Source organism: Ctenopharyngodon idella, chromosome 2 (assembly GCF_019924925.1).
Source record: "Ctenopharyngodon idella isolate HZGC_01 chromosome 2, HZGC01, whole genome shotgun sequence".
NCBI classification, from domain to species: domain Eukaryota; kingdom Metazoa; phylum Chordata; class Actinopteri; order Cypriniformes; family Xenocyprididae; genus Ctenopharyngodon; species Ctenopharyngodon idella.
Genome location: NC_067221.1, coordinates 36937995 through 36958093, shown reverse-complemented (window position 1 = coordinate 36958093; position 20099 = coordinate 36937995). Strand labels below are relative to the sequence as shown.

The window sequence follows — 20099 nt, the reverse complement described above, 5'->3', positions numbered from 1 at the left end:
TGAAGTTCTGGTTCATGTCCGAACCAGAAATGATTACTTTCTATCGCATTGCCAAAATAGGTACCTATGTGTAGAGATAATTATAGTTATTTATGTGTATTAACAATCATAAAGATTTGTAACTTGACATCATGTGAAGACGAGGAACTGCAGTGTCGCTCACAAAACTTGGGCGTGATGGAAAATGACTAATGAAACGTTGTTTAAAATAAAAAAAAAGCATGCCAGTCTAATAGTTTAACAGATATTTTTTTGTATTTTGTTTCTTTTCAATGAAATATATATATATGGTTACACACCGATCAGGCATAACATTATGAGCACTGACAGGTGAAGTGAATAACACTGATTATCTCTTCATCACAGCACCTGTTAGTGGGTGGGATATATTAGGCAGCGAGTGAACATTTTGGCCTCAAAGTTGATTTGTTAGAAGCAGGAAAAATGGGCAAGCGTAAGGATTTGTGCGAGTTTGACAAGGGCCAAATTGTGATGGCTAGACGTCAGAGCATCTCCAAAACTACAGCTCTTGTGGGATGTTCCCGGTCTGCAGTGGTCAGTATCTATTAAAAGTGGTCCAAGGAAGGAACAGTGGTGAACAGCAACAGGGTCATGAGGTCATGGGCGGCCAAGGCTCACTGATGCATGTGGGGAGCGAAGGCTGGCCCGTGTGGTCCAATCCAACAGACGAGCTACTGTAGCTCAAATTGTTCAAGAAGTTAATGCTGGTTCTGATAGAAAGGTGTTAGAATACACAGTGCATCGCAGTTTGTTGTGTATGAGGCTGCATAGCTGCTGACCAGTCAGGGTGCCCATGCTGACCCCTGTCCACCGTCGAAAGTGCCAACAGTGGGCACATGAGCATCAGAACTGGACCACGGAGCAATGCTGATTTGATGTTACTTTGACACGTACCACCTACCTAAGCATTGTTGCAGACCATGTACAGCCTTTCATGGAAACGGTATTCCCTGGTGGCTGTGGCCTCTTTCAGCAGGATAATGCGCCCTGCCACAAAGCAAAAATGGTTCAGGAATGGTTTGAGGAGCACAACAATGAGTTTGAGGTTTTGCCTTTTGTCCTCCAAATTCCCCAGACCTCAATCCAATCGAGCATCTGTGGGATGTGCTGAATAAACAAGTCCGATCCATGGAGGCCCCGCCGCGCAACTTACAGGACATAAAGGATCTGCTGCTAACATCTTGGTGCCAGATACCACAGCACACCTTCAGGGGTCTAGTGGAGTCCATGCCTCGACGGGTCAGGGCTGTTTTGGCAGCAAAAAGGGAACCAACACAATATTAGGAAGGTGGTCATAATGTTATGCCTGATTGGTGTATATAATATATAAAACCAAAGTTCAACATTTTACATAATTTAATATTAAAATAACATTATATACAGGATAATATTAACATAATTATAATATATAATATATATATATATATATATATATATATATATATATATATTTCAAATAATTAATTTAAATAATTTAACAATTTTAATCATTTAAAATAATTCTTTGGGGGTTCTGGGACCCCTCTCAATATCAAATGTCCCACTGAGCTTCCAATTTCAATATGAAAGATATAAACATAGCATTTACAAAACAACTTCATGGGTCTTTAAGGAACATATTGTGATATTCTATACAATGTTGATAAAAAATACTGAATGCATAAAATCCAGGGACAATAAATAAAACAACTGCGTAAAAAGAATGTTTCCAAATAGTTTCGAGAAATGCTCTAATTATCATAGCACACAAAAACTTCAAAGCTCCAGATGGCTGTCTGACTCATCTCAGCTGTTAGGATGCGTTTGATTATGAATTTAATCCTGTGTAAATAGAAAAAAGGATTAGACTCTGAGGGAGAGAGAAACTGAGTGAGACAGAGAACGAGGAAGAAGATACCAGACAAGACTAAGCTGTCTCGAGGATACACATTTTTTCATTCTGACATAATCGTATTGTTCACGCTCTCTTGCTCCCAGACGATCACTCCTAGTGAGTTAATGAATGGTACATTCGCATGTGGTACACGTCTGTTAATGCCGAGCTCTCTTCATTCTTAAAATCCTGATGGTCTCAGCTCATGATGTCATTTGGGCTTGGCCAATAATGAATGACAACACACTGAATGATACACTGATGGGCTGCTGTGACTGGTCAGATCAATTTAGTCGTGTTCGCAGGCACTAGACTTTCTGTTCTTCAGGGGTCTTTAAATACTATACTATTAATACACTTATAACACACACACATTATATTCAATTTTAGATTTTCCACTTTGAAAAGTTGCGTAAAAGTACATTGTTGATGCACATGTCATTCAGTTGATCTGGAAAGAGTACCAGAATTGTGCAAGACTAAGAATTGAAGTGTTAATGTGAATTGGAATGAGAGGAGGAGGAATTTACTGGATTGCAAATCAAAGAAATTCAACACAAGTGATGCATTCTAGGAAATTAAGTGTTAATCCACCAACAGTTTGAACAGACAGAACAGACAGAATGATAGATAGAACTAACGATAGAATGATAGATACTATAAAAAAAATATTTTTCAAAGTTATAAATAAAACAAAGATCTCTTTATGAACTTTTTGAAGTTCCAGTTGTGAAGGCAGTCTATGGAGGGACAGAATGCAGTCAGATTCATCAAAAAGATCTTCATTTGTGTTCCAAAGATGAACGAAAGTCTTACGGGTTTGGAACGACATGAGGGATAGCTCACCCAAAAATGAAAATTCTGTCATCGTTTACTCACCCTCAAGTAGTTCCAAACCTGTATGAGTTTCTTTGTTCTGCTGAACACAATGGAAGATATTCTGAAGAATGTCAGTAACCAAACAGATCTCGCCCTCCATTGACTACCATAGCATTTATTTTTCCTACTATGGTAGTAAATGGGGGGGGGGGAGTTCTGTTTGGTTACTGACATTCTTCCACATATCTTCCTTTGTGTTCAACAGAAGAAAGAAATTCATACGGGTTTGGAACAACTTGACGGTGAGTAAATGATGACAGAATTTTCATTTTTGGGTGAACTATCCCTTTATGACAGAATTTTATCCCTTTTATTCAATGTGTTACTTGCCAATCCTTTGTAATTATTTGTGGAATTTTCTAGCAATTTCTGAGTGAAAATTGCTAGAAAAATGAACGATAGAACAAATGACAGAATGGCAGATAGAACGAAAAATAGAATCAACAATAGAACAAATGATAGTGATACATAGAACGATAGAATGATAGAACTATAGATAGACAGACATCAAACAACTTTGTTAGCATATACCAAATTAAAATTATTTTAATGAGCAATGCTTAGCTTAAAGTCAGCCAGTAGCCTAGTTGAGAAAATAACATTGTATTCTTTGCTAACATTGTTTGCTAAGTTAAACAAAAAGTTTTGTGGCTAGCCACCTTTCTAGTTCTAGCAATAGTTTGTTATAGTTTTTTTTTATTGGAATTTAAGATTTACTGCCTGTGATTTGGAGAGGTTGTGTATTCCACATGGGGTATTCCTTTTAAAAGTGTGTAATTTCTACTTCTTGTTTTTCAGGGAACATACTTCTCTCTGTAACAAAGTGGATGGTGAGCAAAGGTGGCCTACGTTTTGGAGCAGCACCAAGATGCCTTATATGTATTCCTTGGCTGCTCATATTTTTTCCCATTAATTTTATGTTGCCTAAAGATTCTTTGTGAGGATAAATCCAGAGGATACAGCATAAAGCAGAGCAAAAAGTTCTAAGACAGGAGAAATGGTGAAGATGTACTGTCCCAGAATTGGCAGACTGTGTATTTAAGTGTTATATGCAATGTTTTAAATAGTGAATTTGATATTTTGTAATGAGTGTGTCTGCTTGAATTGAATGCCAGTAGTACTTACGTAGGATAAAAACAAAATGAATTCTATATAAAAATTATAAAATCTAATTTATATTTTGTACAAATCAATGAATTACAGTAGTGTGCTGATAACCTGGATATTTTTTACAGTAACTGCACTGTAAAAGTGAAATACAGTTATAGTACTGTAAATCTTAATTAATTACTTAAATAAACCCTTTGAAATGTATAACGGTGTACACTGTGTTCTAAATTATTATGCAAGTGACATAGTAGGATTTCAGTACAATAAACATTCAGATTTTAGTTTTTCTAAGAAAGTGTTTGTTTGTTTATTTATCCATGTCTTTTTAGATAACTGGTATCAATCTCAGACAAAATAATTTGCCAGGTCTACTTAGGTAAATGGAAACCCTACTTAGAGGTTGTTCCACATTATTAAGCAAGTCACAGTTCTCATGCAATATGGGGAGGAAGAAAGATCTTTCTGAAGATGAAAAGCATAAAATGGTGCAATGTTGTGCAAAAGGCATGAAAACAACTAATATTGTGTGAAAACTGAATGAAGATTGTCGAATTATAAGATTTATGAGTGATTTAGAGCACAGCAGAACTCAGTCAGATAAAGGCTTATTAAGAAAAGTTCCTGTCAAAAAAAAAAATTGTATAATTAGCTATAAAAAAAGCCAGTGTTGAGCAGCAAACAGGTATTTGAAGCTCCTGGTGTCTCTGGAGTCTTGAGAACTTCTCCATGCAGGCTGGCAGTTGTGCATAAAGATGCATTTCAGCCACCTCTAACCAAACCTCACAAAGAGAAACATTTATGGTGGGTTTAGAAATACATTGAAGACTCATTTTTAAATAGTTTTATTCACTGACGAATGCCGTACTACAATGGATGGTCTAAATGGATGGATTTCTGGATGGTTGGTGAGTGGCCACCACGTTCCAACAAGACTGCAACGTCAGCAGGGAGCTGGCGGGTGATGATTTGGGCTGGAATATTGGGAAGTGAGATGGAAGGTCTCTGAGGGTGTCAAAATGACTTCATCAAGATATGTGGAGTTCATAACTGGCCATTTTCAGCTATGGTATAAAAAGAAGGATAGTGCCTTCTGAAATACAATGCACTATGCACATCCCATGTTGCAAAAAAAACACCACAGCAATAAAACTGTAAATGTATTTCTAATGTATTTCTGCACCCACTGCAAATGTTTCTCTTTGTGAGGTTTGGTTAGTGGTGGCTAAAATGCAATTTTACACATAATTGCCAGCCTGCATGGAGAGGTTCTCAAGACTCCAGAGACACCAGGAGCTTCAAATACAGTGCCACTTGAAAGTTTGTGAACCCCTTGCAGAATCTGTGAAAATGCGAAAAAATTTTAACAAAATAAAAGAGATAATACAAAATGCATGTTATTTTTTATTTAGTACTTAAGATATTAAGATATTTTACATAAAAGATGTTTACATATAATTCACAAGACAAAAAATAGCTGAATTTATTAAAATGACCCGTTCAAAAGTTTGTGAACCATTGATTCTTAATACTGTGTGTGGTTACCTGGATGATCTACGACTGTTTTTTTTTTGTTTTGTGATGGTTGTTCATGAGTCCCTTGTTTGTTCTGAGCAGTTAAACTGAGCTCTGTTCTTCAGAAAAATCCTCCTGGTCCTGCAGATTCTTCAGATTTCCTGCCCTTTGGAAGCAACAGAAGATACCTACATGTTTCCCGGAGACAAATTAAGTACACTGTAAAAAATATTCCGTAGTTTTTACAAAATAATTTTGGCAGCTGTGGTTGCCAGAATAATTTTGTAAAAAATACAGAAAAACTGTAAACACATTTACAGAACAAACTGTCAATTTTACAGTATAAAACTGTAATTTACAAACAAGAAAATTTGAACGTAAACAAGTAAATTCAACAATGCACACTACTAAAGTCTGTTTTGTACCTTTAACATATACTGACAACCACCATTATAATGCAGGTGGTAAAAGAGAAAGCCACATGAAGAATCAGAGTTCATCACAAGTAGCTTTTCCACGAACTGAAGTATATACTAATGTAAAGAGGGTGCAAAGAGTCATTCACGCAAACGCAAAACACCATCATGGTAACCCACAACACTTACATAATGCAATAAACATTCATTAAACAACAGAAGATGTAACATAAAACTCTAATGTACATAACTGATAACAAAAACTATTAAGAAACATGATTTTTTAAACAAAATACTTTCAAATGTGGAGTGTCACACAGGGAATTGTGGGAATATCAGTTTACAGTTTTTGACTGTAAATTATACATTGACTTGTTCTTTTTTACTTCTAAAAATTGTAAAATTTACAGCATTTTACTGTGAAAATTACATAAAATGTCTGGTAAGAGCTTTTACAGTTTTTCCCTGTATATAGTACTGGAACTTACTGTTAACCTATTTACAATTTTTTTCCGTAGCATTTTTACAATATTTCACTGTTAAAATCACATTCATTTTTTACAGTGTACAATTTACCTTGATCTTCAAATTCAAAAAGTTTTCACCCCCTGGCTCTTAATGCATCGTGTTTCCTTCTGGAGCATCAGTGAATGTTTGAACCTTTTTTAATAGTTGTGTTTGAGTCCCTCAATTGTCCTCAGTGTGAAAAGATGGATCTCAAAATCATACAGTCACTGCTGGAAAGGGTTCAAATATGCAAAAAAATGCTTGAAATCTGAAGAATCTGCAGGACCAGGAGGATTTTTCTGAAGAACGCTGGGCAATTTAACTGCTCAGAACAAACACGGGACTCATGGACAACCATCACAAAACAAAAAAAACAGTCGTAGATCATCCAGGTAACCACACACAGTATTAGGAATCAATGGTTCACAAACTTTTGAATGGGGTCATTTTAATAAATTCAGCTATTTTTTCGTCTTGTGAATTATACGTAAACATATTTTATGTAAAATATCTTACTCAGGACAGTACTAAATAAAAAATAACATGCATTTTGTATTATCTCTTTTATTTTGTTAAAATTTTTCACATTTTCACAGATTCTGCAAGGGGTTCACAAACTTTCCAGTGGCACTGTACCTGTTTGCTGCTCAACACTGGCTTTTTTATAGCTGCCCTTTTAATACAATTAACTTGTTTGACAAAAACTTTCCTTAATAAGCTCTGACCGAGTTCTGCTGTGCTCTAAATCACTCACAAATCTTATGATAGTTCCATAATCTCCATTCAGTTTTCACACAATATTAGTTGTTTTCATGCCTTTTGCACAACATTGCACCATTTCATGTTTTTTATTTTATTAAGATCTTTCTTCCTCCCCATATTGCATGAGAACTGTGACTTGCTTAATAATGTGGAACAACCTCTAAGTAGGGTTTCCATTTATCTAAGTAGACCTGGCAAATTATTTTGTCTGAGATTGATACCAGTTATCTAAAAAGACATGGATAAATAAACAAACAAACACTTTCTTAGAAAAACTAAAATCTGAATGTTTATTGTACTGAAATCCTACTATGTCACTCGCATAATAATTTGGAACACAGTGTAGATGGAATGATAAAAAGATTGAATGATAGACAGACAGACAGACAGACAGAACGATAGATAGATAGATAGATAGATAGATAGATAGATAGATAGATAGGCAGACAGACTGATATAACGACAGACAGACAGACAGACAGATAGATAGATAGATAGATAGATAGATAGATAGATAATAAATAAAAAAGAAAATGTCTCATGATGTCTCGCCTACAGACAGAAATCTGTAAGAAAACTGCCTGTCTGGATTTTACATAATAGAAGCAAACCGTTACTTCTCTTCCATTTTACCCCAAATGCTATTGGCACAAGGCTGCCATCATTACCAAAAAAGTGCCAATTGAATCCACAGATGCAGCCATGCAGCATGTTTACAGAAGAGAAGTTTTTGCTTACAACAGTCGCTCAGTGTGAGGAATAGCCTGCCCGTGTGTGTTTAGATATTCACTCATGTGTTGAGAACTGCAGATCACCTTTTTCGATCAAAGTAAACAAACAAGTTACAAGGTCATTACATTATTCACTATTTACCAGGGGAGTTGCCATTTGTAGCCTAACAACCACAAGATACAACATCATCTGACTAAAAACAAGAGAGAGAGAGAGAGAGAGAGAGAGAGAGAGAGAGAGAAAGTGAATTCTCTCAGGCACTGGACATAATTATACCCTCATTGAGCCAATCACATGACAGCGCCTGAAAATAGCAGAGGGCCACGCCCAGACCGAGCAACAAACGCCTTCTATTGGGATGTCATTATCTGCTTATAGGATTCATGCGCTAAAAGATGAGGGAGAGAGAGAAATGGGAGGGTTAGGAGAAGAAGAAAAGGGGAAAAACAAACTTCACAGACCTGAGTCATTACCACTGAAGGAAGGAGAAGGAGTAGTAGAAGGAAGGAAGGATGGAGAGACTGAACTACAGAGAGAAAAAGACTTGTCTTGTTTATTTTTACAATTTAAATATAAATTACCATACACTCCTGGGCAAAAAAGGGCCAAGCACAAATTGGCTAAACACTAAGCTTTTAATTGTCTTAACCACAAATTATGGGTGTGGAAATTTAGCAAAATTTAAGCAAATGCAATACTTAAAGGATTAGTTCACTTTCAAATGAAAATTAGCCCAAGCTTTATTCACCCTCAAGCCAGGTGTATATGACTTTCTTCTTTCTGATGAACACAATCAGAGATATTTTAATAAATATCCTGACGCATCCGAGCTTTATAATGAACTGAAGAAAGTGCTTCCATCCACATCCATCCATCATAAACGTGTACTCCACACGGCTCCGGTTAATAAAGGCCTTCTGAAGCGAAGCGAAGCGATGCGTTTGTGTAAAAAAAAAAATCCATATTTAACAAGTTATGAAGTAAAATATCTAGCTTCCGCCAGACCGTCTTCCGTATTCAACGTACGAATGAAGTGTAAAACTCTTGCAATTCAAAAAGCTTACGCTACGTCCTACGCCTTCCCTATTCAACTTACTGAAAAAGTGTAACTGACGCGAGTTTCTAACTTGAATACGGAAGGCGGTCTGGCGGAAGCTAGATATTTTACTTCATTATGAGAAAATTATTTCTAAAATTTAATAAATATATATTAAAACACATTACCTTATAAATATTCATAATATACAATATTACATAATACAATTTTATTTTATTTATCCTGATTTATTTTATAGGTTTCCATTTGTTACTTATTATAGATTAAAACCCTAATTGAAGTGACTCTATTTTCTAGCAATAAACATTAAATAAACATCAAAATGAAACAGAGAAGATTGTGCAAACAGAACTATACAATAATAAGTAACAGGGTTGTAAATTTTGTTAAATTCAGCTGTCCATCAGTATTTAGTTTGAAACCAAATACTGGTTTATAATTATTGATAAATTTATTAAAGAAAAGCATTTGTTTGATTAACTTTTCCTACATTAACATGGGTAACAGGGTTGAATGGCGGAGCTTTATGAATGCAGATGGAATGAGATCATTTACTTGTCTTTCCAAAACGCTGTTGAAAGGGTCCAAATGATGTTACTTACAAAGCATAAACAGCTTTGCTGATTACAGCTGGAGCGATCTAGTAGTTTATCACACTGCTCGCTCTCTGTTTAGAGGGGGGTGAGAAACAGAGAGAAGTGAAAACAACAGGAAAACAACAGCCCACAAAATAGCTGAGCTAAAGACAGTCATTTGCGCAACCCACACACTGAGACACCGAGGCCTTCATCACACTGTGTCCAAACACACTGTGGGTTTAATAACGCAGTGACATCACCTGTGTGATCAGATGATGCAATGTGTGAAATTTCTACTGATATCATCCCCGCCCGAGGGCAATGAGGTCTACAGATCTTTACAAAAGTCCAGTGTAAAGTTACGTCTAGATTTAACACTACAATCTGACATAAAAAGGTTATAGAACCAAAAGGTTGTTACAGCCTGTTATCAGTTGAACCTTTTAATGTTCCACTAAGAAATGATTCTCTACTTCTAAAAAAAATATTTGTGTGATATAAAGAACCCAGGAACCAATATGAGAACTGCAACAAACTATTCTAAGTCCAACAAACCATAACTAAACCACATTATACAACAAACAGTGCAAGATCAGCCTTTTTCAGATCTGATGGGGTGATGTTAAAATGTACTTTTAAAAGAATAAAATAGATAGGCCTAGCTATTGTGTTCTCTGTCAGAAAGAAAACGTATTTTTATACTGACAGAGTTGTTTTTGGCAAATGAACGTGTAAACTGTGGGTGACAAATTACAGTTCCTTCTTAAATAATATACTTACCTCAGACCATGTTTTTATTTAGAATTGCTTATATATAACTAACATGACTTGACAAGCATGCACAGTGGCCCTAAAAAGTATTTGTACACTTACCTGTAGGTCACAATAATGTCTGGATATCATTAAGAAAAAATATAAACCCACAAAAGTGCTTTTCACACACATAACCCGGGTCATAGTTCTAAACCCGGGTAAAGGAATGTTTCGCGTAATTTAGAAGCGGGTTTGGCATCGCATATTACCCCGGGTTATGAAACTCTGCTCTGGAGCGAGGTTCGCAGCGCTTTTGCGGTGTTAACTAGGGTTGCCAGGTTTTTAACAAAAAAAAAAAAAAAAAAACGCCCAATTGCTGGAAGTCGCGTTCCAGAGTGGATAAGTCCACGTTTTTGGCTGGGTTCCCTGGTAAAATTCGCATCCCAGGGGCTAAATATCACGTTATTTGGGGTCGCTTCAACCCGCGAATATTAAAAACAACCGCGGCAACAGTGTAAAAGTAGCCCAAAACCGCGGACTTGGCAACATTGTGGTGCTTAACAGGTGCAGTGTGAAACGATGCGACGCTTAGCAACAAACAGCCAATGGCGTGCCTCATATTCACATGCTTTGGGTAGTCACACAGCGTGTTGTATAGTTTCAGCGTTTGAGGAGAAAAATGTCAAATGGTGACAGAAAACGCGACAATTGGAGTGAAGAGACATATTTCATTCTTACCTGTATAGTCCAAAAAGTCCATTCAGGATAAACTTACAGTCCCCAATCCAATATAGCCTATAATACGAAGATGCGCAATGCTAGAGCCTTTAGCAACATATCTGCGTTTGTCCAATCAATCACACTGACACCGCAAATATGCAAATCAAGACGTTAGCCCAGGGATTAGGAATGCACAGTGTGAAACGTCCGTTTATGAATACCCAGGATTAACTGTTAACCCCGGGTAAATTATGAGCAATGGAAAACGTGAGGCAAAATTACCCAGCATTCCGATTTCCCGGGGTTTAGGACGACCCAAGGTAAACTACTTCAAGTGTGAAAAGCGTCCAAATGCATTTTTATTTTATTCTATGTAGGTTTATCATTTAAAACATCTTTTTGTGAAATGTTTGGCTTGAAAAATGCCTTAAATTACTTGATTTGATTGTATCTAGCAGTGTGGCCCTGGTGTCCAAATAGGTACTTTTTAGAGCCTGTACCATATTATTCGTGATCTCTTATCAAACAGGCTCTGCATATTTGCTGATCTGACATATCAAAGAATATATCTTTCCTTTTGTGTAATTCTAGATACTTATTGTTTTATAGCCCAACATCTCTCACTCTTTTGGTTAAGTATGCAAAAATTATGCAAAAGTTTCAATTTTACGATTATTATACAAATAAAAGAATCTCTAGCATTTCTGGTGCAAATCCACTCTAAACTGAATGCTGAGGTAGGTTTTAGCTGTGAGTTCTGTCTGATATTATTGCTTGCTTGCAGAATCAAGTCGAGTGATGCACCAGGATGGCCCGTCAGTCACATGGACAGCCTCACTATTGATAAAGCTGACAAATGAACAAGCTTCGAAGAAATAAAATTCTGTATTTCTGCAAGGAGAACCATTACACATGGATCGAAGGCCACAGGCTCAGCAGAAGAGGGATTTGAAAAAGAGTGAGAATGAGGTGTGGGGGAAAGATGCAGTCCGGTGCATGACTGCTCTCTCTTTGATTTTGCTTGATGGATGATTGATTATTTGTGGAAAGTGCTGTGGAAATTCACAGATGGTCTTTGAGTTCAAGCAAACTGGGATAGTCGCCTGAATCCCAAATTGCATTTGTTTCTTATTCCCAGGGTCATGAAGTTGACTGATACTGATAAAATAAAGTGAAATTCAAATAACACTGTCTCTCTCTCCCAATCTGTTTATTCAAGTCTCTTTATTTCAGTTTTAGTAGTACTTTTAAACAACAGTACATTTTTTTTTTTTTAGGTACTGTGACTACATTTTAAAGTGCCCCTATTATGCTTTTTCAAACATTTCATGCATATGTAGCTGTTTGTGAATGTAAAAGGTCTACAAAGTTTTAAAGATCAAAGTGCACAACAAATTAAGTTACTGTCTCCTAAAAGAAAGAATTAGGGCTGCATGATTCATCACAATTAAATCGCACGTGATTTGGCAAAGGTTACAATTATTTAATGCACAGCTTGTCAGAGCTGTACGGCTCTGTGATCAGTAGTAAATGCTTCTCCATCTAAAAAGTCAGAGGGCGCTCTTGCACAGAAACTCTAAATATGCCCTGCCGCAGAAAAAAATAACACGCATATCGCTGTAGCTGAATAAACAGAAGGTTGAAACGCTTTGATTAAACATGACTAATAAACACACGACTGCCTTATTCTGTGTAAGAAGCCACATCATTTCACAGAAGGATGCTCAACTGTCGTTATGAAGTGAGTTTGGAGTAAAAAACATGTTATCTTTTTTTGGACAAGGTGTTAATAAATGCTTCTCATGTCTGGAAAGATGTTTGATGCGTGTTTCTTTTTCAAATGTACATTATAAGCGATTCAAACTCGCAGTGCTTTCAGATGGATTAGCATTTGGAGCCATATTTCATTGACAAGCTGCGCATTAAAAAAAAAAAAAAAAGATCGCAGCCTTTGCGATTTCATAATCGCACTAAGAATTGAGTTTAAGCGATAATCATGTTTAAGTTCAATGTTATTTTTCGTATAGTGCGATAAATCTTGCAGCCCTAGAAAGAATCGATTCTGAACTGCTGAAACGAGTCGTCAGCAATTCCAGTCTCACTTTCTGTTACATACGTATGTAACAATGTAACAAATTTGCATAATGGTCTTCATTGGCTGGCCGTGAACGTCTACTTTGACCGGTCCTAGTTGTAGCTGAGGCCTGGAAGAGTTTGGTTCGTGCTGTCGACATGTCGAGAAGACGCTGTTTTCAGCGCTGTGAATCCACTTTGCATGCACTTCAAAAGGCTGAGGACTCGTGCTGGAATAGATACGGAAAAACCAACGCCATTGTTACTGTTCGTATCACTGTGTATAAAAGTGCTGAGGAAGCCTCCAGAGCTGACATTCAGATATAGTAATAGGTGTTTAATTTCCGACACGCACTGTAAGCGGTAGACCAATCACAACAGACTGGGTCATCTGACCAATCATAGCAGAGTAGGCTCTTGGAATGGAGGGGTTTAGAGAGACAGTATCAAAGCCACTGGAAGGCAAGCCTGCAACCTTTAGCCAAAAAAGCGTAACGGCTAATGCTATCGCTCCGGCTGTGGCGGTACACAGGGAAGGAGACCAGAGGCGGTACGCAGGGAAGGAGACCATTACACGATAGGCTGAGAGGTGCCGCACGTGATTAAGTTAGCCGTTACGCTTTCTCCAATGGTAAGAGATACAGACCCTCTCATCTCCCTATAATATACAATCTGACAGTATCTTTGAACAAACCGTTTTCAGACTCTTTAGGGTTTTCACACATGAAATAGTTAACACTGGGTCATTCTAAACCCCGGGTAAATGGAGCCCTGGGTTATCTTGCTTCACGTTTCACACTGCTCATAATTTAACCAGGGTTAACAAATAATCCTGGATATTCATAAGATGACATTTCACACTATACATTCCTAAACACTGGGTTTACGTTCTAATTTGCATATTTGCAGTGTCAGTGTGACTGATTGGATAAACGCAGCATGTGACCTGTTCACATAAAAGATCTAGCATTGCAGATCCTCGTATTGCCAACTGTACTATTGAGTTTATTCTGAATGAACATTTCGGACTATAAAGGTAAGAATGAAATGATATCTTCACTCAAATTGTTGCGTTTTCTCTAAGCATTTAACATTTTTCCTCTCAAATCTGAATTTAGTGTTTATATACAATGCGAGGTGTTTCCGTGACTGTCCAAAGCATGTGAATATGAAGCACGCAATTGGTTGTCTGTTGCTAAGCGTCTAGCTGTAACATTCTAACATCGCATCATTTCACACTGTACAAGTTTGGCACCGCAATGCGGGTGCGAAAACACAGCGAAAGCGAGCAGGGTTTCATAACCCCGGGTAAAAAGCGGTGCTAACCCTGCTTCTAAATTACAAGTGTGAAACGCTCCTTTACCAGGAGTTAAAAGCGGTGTTTAGAATGAAGATAACCAGGGGTTAAGCACAGTGTGAAAAGCCCTTTTGAGAAATGAGGTGATTAAAGTGAGAAAATTAAAGTGTTTTTTGACCTTGGATGCATGTAAACCTATTGTAGGAACCTTTAAAATAGCATAATAGAGGCTTTTGGATATTTCAACCCTTTCATGCATGAATTATCAAATCACTCTATGTTGTTGGTTCTTGGCTCAAATAAGATGCTATGCTGACCAGATTTTAAGACAAAATATCTTAATCAAGTTTGTCTTTGTAATATTTTATCAAAATGTAATATTTTTTTCTGCCAACACAATGTAAAAAACTCAACTCATTATATTAAGTTTCTTTTTTGCATGGACTTTTTTGAGTTTTACTTAAACCCAAAAGTTGAACTACAAAAAAGTCCAAAAGTTTTTATTTTGTTAGCTCAAATACATCAATTGGATAAACACAGTAAATTAAGCTTAGTTTACTAAAATCAAAACTTTTTTACAGTGCATTTTGATAAATCATTTGAGCCCTTGCATTGCATGTACATCTGAGACCTTGCATACTAAAATATATGCCATGCTAGTGCAAATTTGGTGACATTTAAAATGAAAAGCACATTAAAAATCACATTATAGCACTTAAGAGCAATCGTGAGAAAAAAAAATAGCCTTCATTCCTTCATTAGCGGCCCATGTTGTTTGCCGCTGACCCCTGCATAGAAACGCTGATGCACTCAAAGGCCTATATTTAGATTTTATTAGCAATATTAAATTCCACCTCAGATGCTTTCACCATAACGTCTGAAAATAGTTCACAGCCACTATTAGTGTCACAGTCATGTTCATAAAACAGATAAATAACTTTAAAAACTGATTTCTCCAAAGCCAGGCCATAATTAACGAAGCAATCATTTAAAACGAGACAGAAATCATTATGAAATATGAATTATAAATGAGTTGTAATGAATAAATCAGTGCATTGAATATATGTGCACAGACCTTTTCTATTTTTGTTGATGATTTCTCGCATAAATGCACTTTTAGAGGCATCTTTATACTGAAATCCTGACAATGTACAAACTAAGTAATAATTGGTGTGATAAATAATGCATTGTGAGTAAGATCATTGCACTAAGCCAGCTTACTTTTTCCAATGATGTTATAGTGAAACAATAACAGAGTTGTGAACAATGACACCCTGAGGGGACTGTCAAGCGATAAAAATGATATTTCTTTAAGTTGCAGTCTAAGCCTTTACAGGACAGGTTTAATTTTTTTTCCCACCACTGTGACCGTGTTAATCTGGCCTGAGGTGGTAAAACTGTTTTTAAACTGACAAATTGTTCATAATCGCCCCCCATGTCAGTTTTGCTCTTCTTTTTGAGCATTTTATGAAGGCAACTGATCTGATCTTCCATGCAGAAATGTAAGACCCCGGTATCATGATGAGTTACGCAGCAAGCCAAGCGCCACGACCATCTCCAAAAATACATGTAGCTGACCAATGTGCTTTTGAATATCTAGACATGACCGCATAAAAATCCCCTTCTGCTGACACATTTATAAGATAGTACAGACGCCCATGCAGCCACACCCCATCACTCTCCTGCCTTGTCTTGCCTCTGTTTCATTTGTGTCTTAACTCTTGAGCAACACACAGTTTTTACAGCTAGGTGTGAGATTTCTAACATCATCACTCCAAAATGCTGCCTGGAAATGTTTGTTGGGTTCAATACATGGTAGCACAGCAAGTAGATGATCTATTGAACAGATAGTTACTTATGTTTAATTTGAACTCAATTTCATTTAGTTTTAGGTCATTTCCAAATGCTATAGTAAGAAAAAATTGTGTCAGAGTATGCAAGAAAGTGTTTGACAAGAGAGATGCTCAGTTTCACCTGAGTAAATCAACTGTTTGTGCATGTGTTCGCAGAGAAACTCTTTCTGCACCAACACATACCAAAGAAGCAATATATATTAAATTATATCAAACAGCCACCTAGTATTTAAGGTATCTAACCATTTGGCAACAACACTGCATACTTGTCAGCATATGATTAAACTGCTAGACTGCCACCTGCTGGTTGTGATTGGCATTCAAGCAACAGTACTAGGTCTGTCCTGACATGCACCTTTGTGAAAATCAAGTCTTTAGCATTATCATCAGAATTAACATTCATGTAGCCAGTGCTAAAAGTTTTATTATTATGCAAAATAATTTAACAATTACAAGTTTAGCTGTTATAAGTGAACTGCACATCATTATGAAGGGCCCGCATAATAAATAAATAAATGAAAGAATAAAAAAAGTAAAATATAAATGCTGAAAATAATAAAGGAAATATTATTAATTAATATGTTAATTAATGAAGTAATGCAAAATATTGTAATAATAATATTGTAAAATTATTATAGTAATAATTTTAGTACTAAATTTAATTAGAAATGAATGTATTTGTTTTATCAAGTCATTTATTCCTTTATTTATTTTCCTTTTTATTTATTTATTTATTTTGCAGGTTTATGCCTCTGTATATCAAAACATGATCTGTCAAACCCTTAAAGCAATAGTTCACAAAAAATAAAATGTGCTAATGAAATGTGTCAATAATTGTATCCCTTAAAACTCATCTCTGATCACCAAAATGACATATTTAAACATTTTTTGCTTGAAAAAACTTTCTTCGTGCCTTAAAATAGCTTGAATGTAACTCTACACCCTTGCCTCATTTAGTATACGTGGATCTATGAATATGCAAATTAGCCCCGCCTCCACTCACTCGCACGAGCTCAGAGATCCACTCGTTGACCATCATACGTTGACGTGATTGATTACAAGGTAGTTTGTGACGTCAGAAACACCAGCGATTTCGAATAGCGTTTTTGAGACTGTCTTTGGTTCACTGCAGTTTTAAGGAGAAAATACTCAGCAATGATGTTGACTTGTGAATTTGCACATGGTTTGTCTTAAAGCATATTAAAAAAACACCACATAGACATATAAACATAAAAAAAACTTTCACAAATTTCACCACAGGGGAAAATTTTGTTGGCCAAACAGTTTTGATTATCGCTGATTTCCATTTGTATGGACAAAAAAATTATCCACTGCAAAGTATCTTCTTTTAAGTTCCACAGAAGAAAGAAAGTCACACAGGTTTGGAACGACATGACGGTGAGTAAATGATGACAGAGATTTCATTTTTTTTGGTGAACTCCCCATTTAATTTCAGAAGCATACATTAGACTAACTTTAGTCTTACCAAGTCTACTTATGCATATGCCTCGGATCAATGACTATTCACATGTTTTGTATTTGCATATTGCACGTTTATAGACTAGCAATCAGTCATAGCATAGAAATGCAGGAGTTTTTGTTACCAAACTAAAGAAATGCATCTAATATTATTTGCTTAGTAATGCACCATGACTTATAATCAGAGCTCTCTCTTACAAAGACCATTAAACAAGCAAAATAACTTAATACAACAGTCAAAGGGTGCAAAAATGTAATAAAAGCAAGTCTTCAGATTTAGCACTCAAACTCCCACTGAGGTGGTGTATGCAAAATTATTAGTATTAAATTTTTTCTTTTGATTAATGTCTTTCATTTATCATTTTTTCCTTTTATGAATCTTATTAATCTCTTCATTATGAATTCTAATACATGTTATTGATTTCTTTAATCATTTATATATTTGCTACTGTATGCTCGGATATGTTTGATTATTTCCAAATGTAAGATCTTTGGTGTCTCTTCTGTGCTGTGAGATCAAGTGGGTGTATTTTCCATCAGAATTGACTATGTGATGTACCTTTGTATCAAAATATGTCTTTTTCCATCTCTGCAGACATGAGATGATGCAAGATCTGCTATACTCTCTTAAAGGTCTCAAAACCACACTTTGTATCTATTTTCATCTATCTTTGACATTTGACCGGGAACGCCGACCTAGCCGTTACACCGACTATGACAAGATGGATAAGTCTGTTTGACCTTTTCTCATCAGACCAAAACAACTTTAGGAGGATGTATGTTTCCTGTATACATACACACATATAATATCTTACTTCTTTTGGGTCTTTCTTTCTCTATATTCTGATCTTCCCAATCTTTATCTGTTAGATACAATACTTTGGATTTTATTATAAACTATTAAACTATTATTTACTTGATTAAATTGTTTGTCTCTATAATTTTACTTAATAAATTTGTTATTCCTTATTCAAATTTGATCTGTGACATAATCATAGCTTGACTGCCTGGATCTCAATGCATCAGAAGTAAAAGTCATCTTCATTTCCTAAACATCAGTGCAGCACAAGTAATCTGAGATCAGATCCTCTCAATGCACCAGATGCAGCCATAATGCACCAGAACACCCACAACAGTCCAGTTATTAGTGGACAGGAGCCAATGATTAGGAAGCCGTGACTGAAAGAGGCAGATGGGCAAATTTAGCTACTCTTTTCAAGAGAATCCTTACAATTTTTACTGACCAGACAGAGCAACCTTGGTTTCCCAAAGGATGGTGCTTTCTAAAATGTTCTCATTACTATAATGGGGCATGAAAACCCATGCAGATCACAGGCTGAACACCCCCTGCTGGCCTCACTATCACCTCACCCAGGAAAAACATTAGTAGCTTCAATGGGAAACCAGGCAAAAACAGCAGGGTGATCGCTACAATCAATGTAAATTAACAGGGTTTAAGAAATTGCATATCATTTCCCACACACAGACTGAACGATCAAATCCAAAGTGCATAAGCACCCAGAATGTTTGGATTTAGTACTCACAATCCAGGGTCATACAACTGTGTCCATGTCCAATCATCAGATGCAGATGGTGTGGGCAGGACCTGCAGGGTGAAGGGTGTTTATTTTACTTTGTACTACACTTTAGAAGTCTGCTCTATATTATCCATATTCTATATAACATTACTCAAGAATAGCTACTGTATACAATGTTCTTATTGCCCAAATTGTGTTACTTGATGATAAAGCTGTAAAAAAGTGAAACGTGGTGAATCAGCCTGTAGTCACTATGTACTCAAGCTCTGGCACTCCCTGCCTGACCCATGAATTTCATTCATAACAAAATATCAAAAAGCTTTTCTCAGAACTAACCAGTTTTCTTCAAATTTTTAATGACTTTTAACAAACACACACACACACACACACACACACACATATATATATATATATATATATACATGTGTGTGTGTGTGTGTTATATTGATTTCTTTTTTGTACAGTGTTTTGCTTGAAAATTGTGTTTGTGCTATATAAAATAATGGCCACTAGGTTTGATATTCTGTTAAAATAATGCAAATATATTCATATATTTTAAGTGTTGCTTACGTGTCCAAAAACATTTTGGTCCCCTGCATGTCTTCTGTGAATATAATAATGTTACTTGTCAACTATATCTGATTCAAAACAAGGAATCTCCTGTTAATGACCAAATTAACCTACCAGTAAATTGCTTGTAGAATTCCTCATTTGTAAGACTCTATGGATAAAAGCGTCTGCTAAATGATTAAACATAAAGTTAAAATGCAAATAATACTCCCATATAATCTTAATGGGGTCAGATGTCATGATTAAACTTCATGACATTGCTTTAAACTTCGATACCGTTGAACCCATAAAGGTTGTTCTTTCTTCAACGGCACGCCAGACTGCTGTTTACCACATGTCAGCCCAAGCTGGCCCCCGTTCTCGCGATAT

General features: G+C 36.2%; 1 long non-coding RNA gene across 1 annotated transcript; it reads right to left on the bottom strand.

The window, feature by feature from the left end:
• Positions 1-12125: 12125 nt before the first annotated feature.
• LOC127500977 (uncharacterized) lies at positions 12126-20023 on the bottom strand. The gene is made up of 4 exons (XR_007926486.1): positions 19845-20023; positions 19731-19764; positions 19167-19228; positions 12126-13223 (listed from the first exon to the last, which is right to left on the bottom strand). It is a non-coding gene; the product is annotated as an uncharacterized LOC127500977 (long non-coding RNA).
• Between the last annotated feature and the right edge of the window lie 76 nt (positions 20024-20099).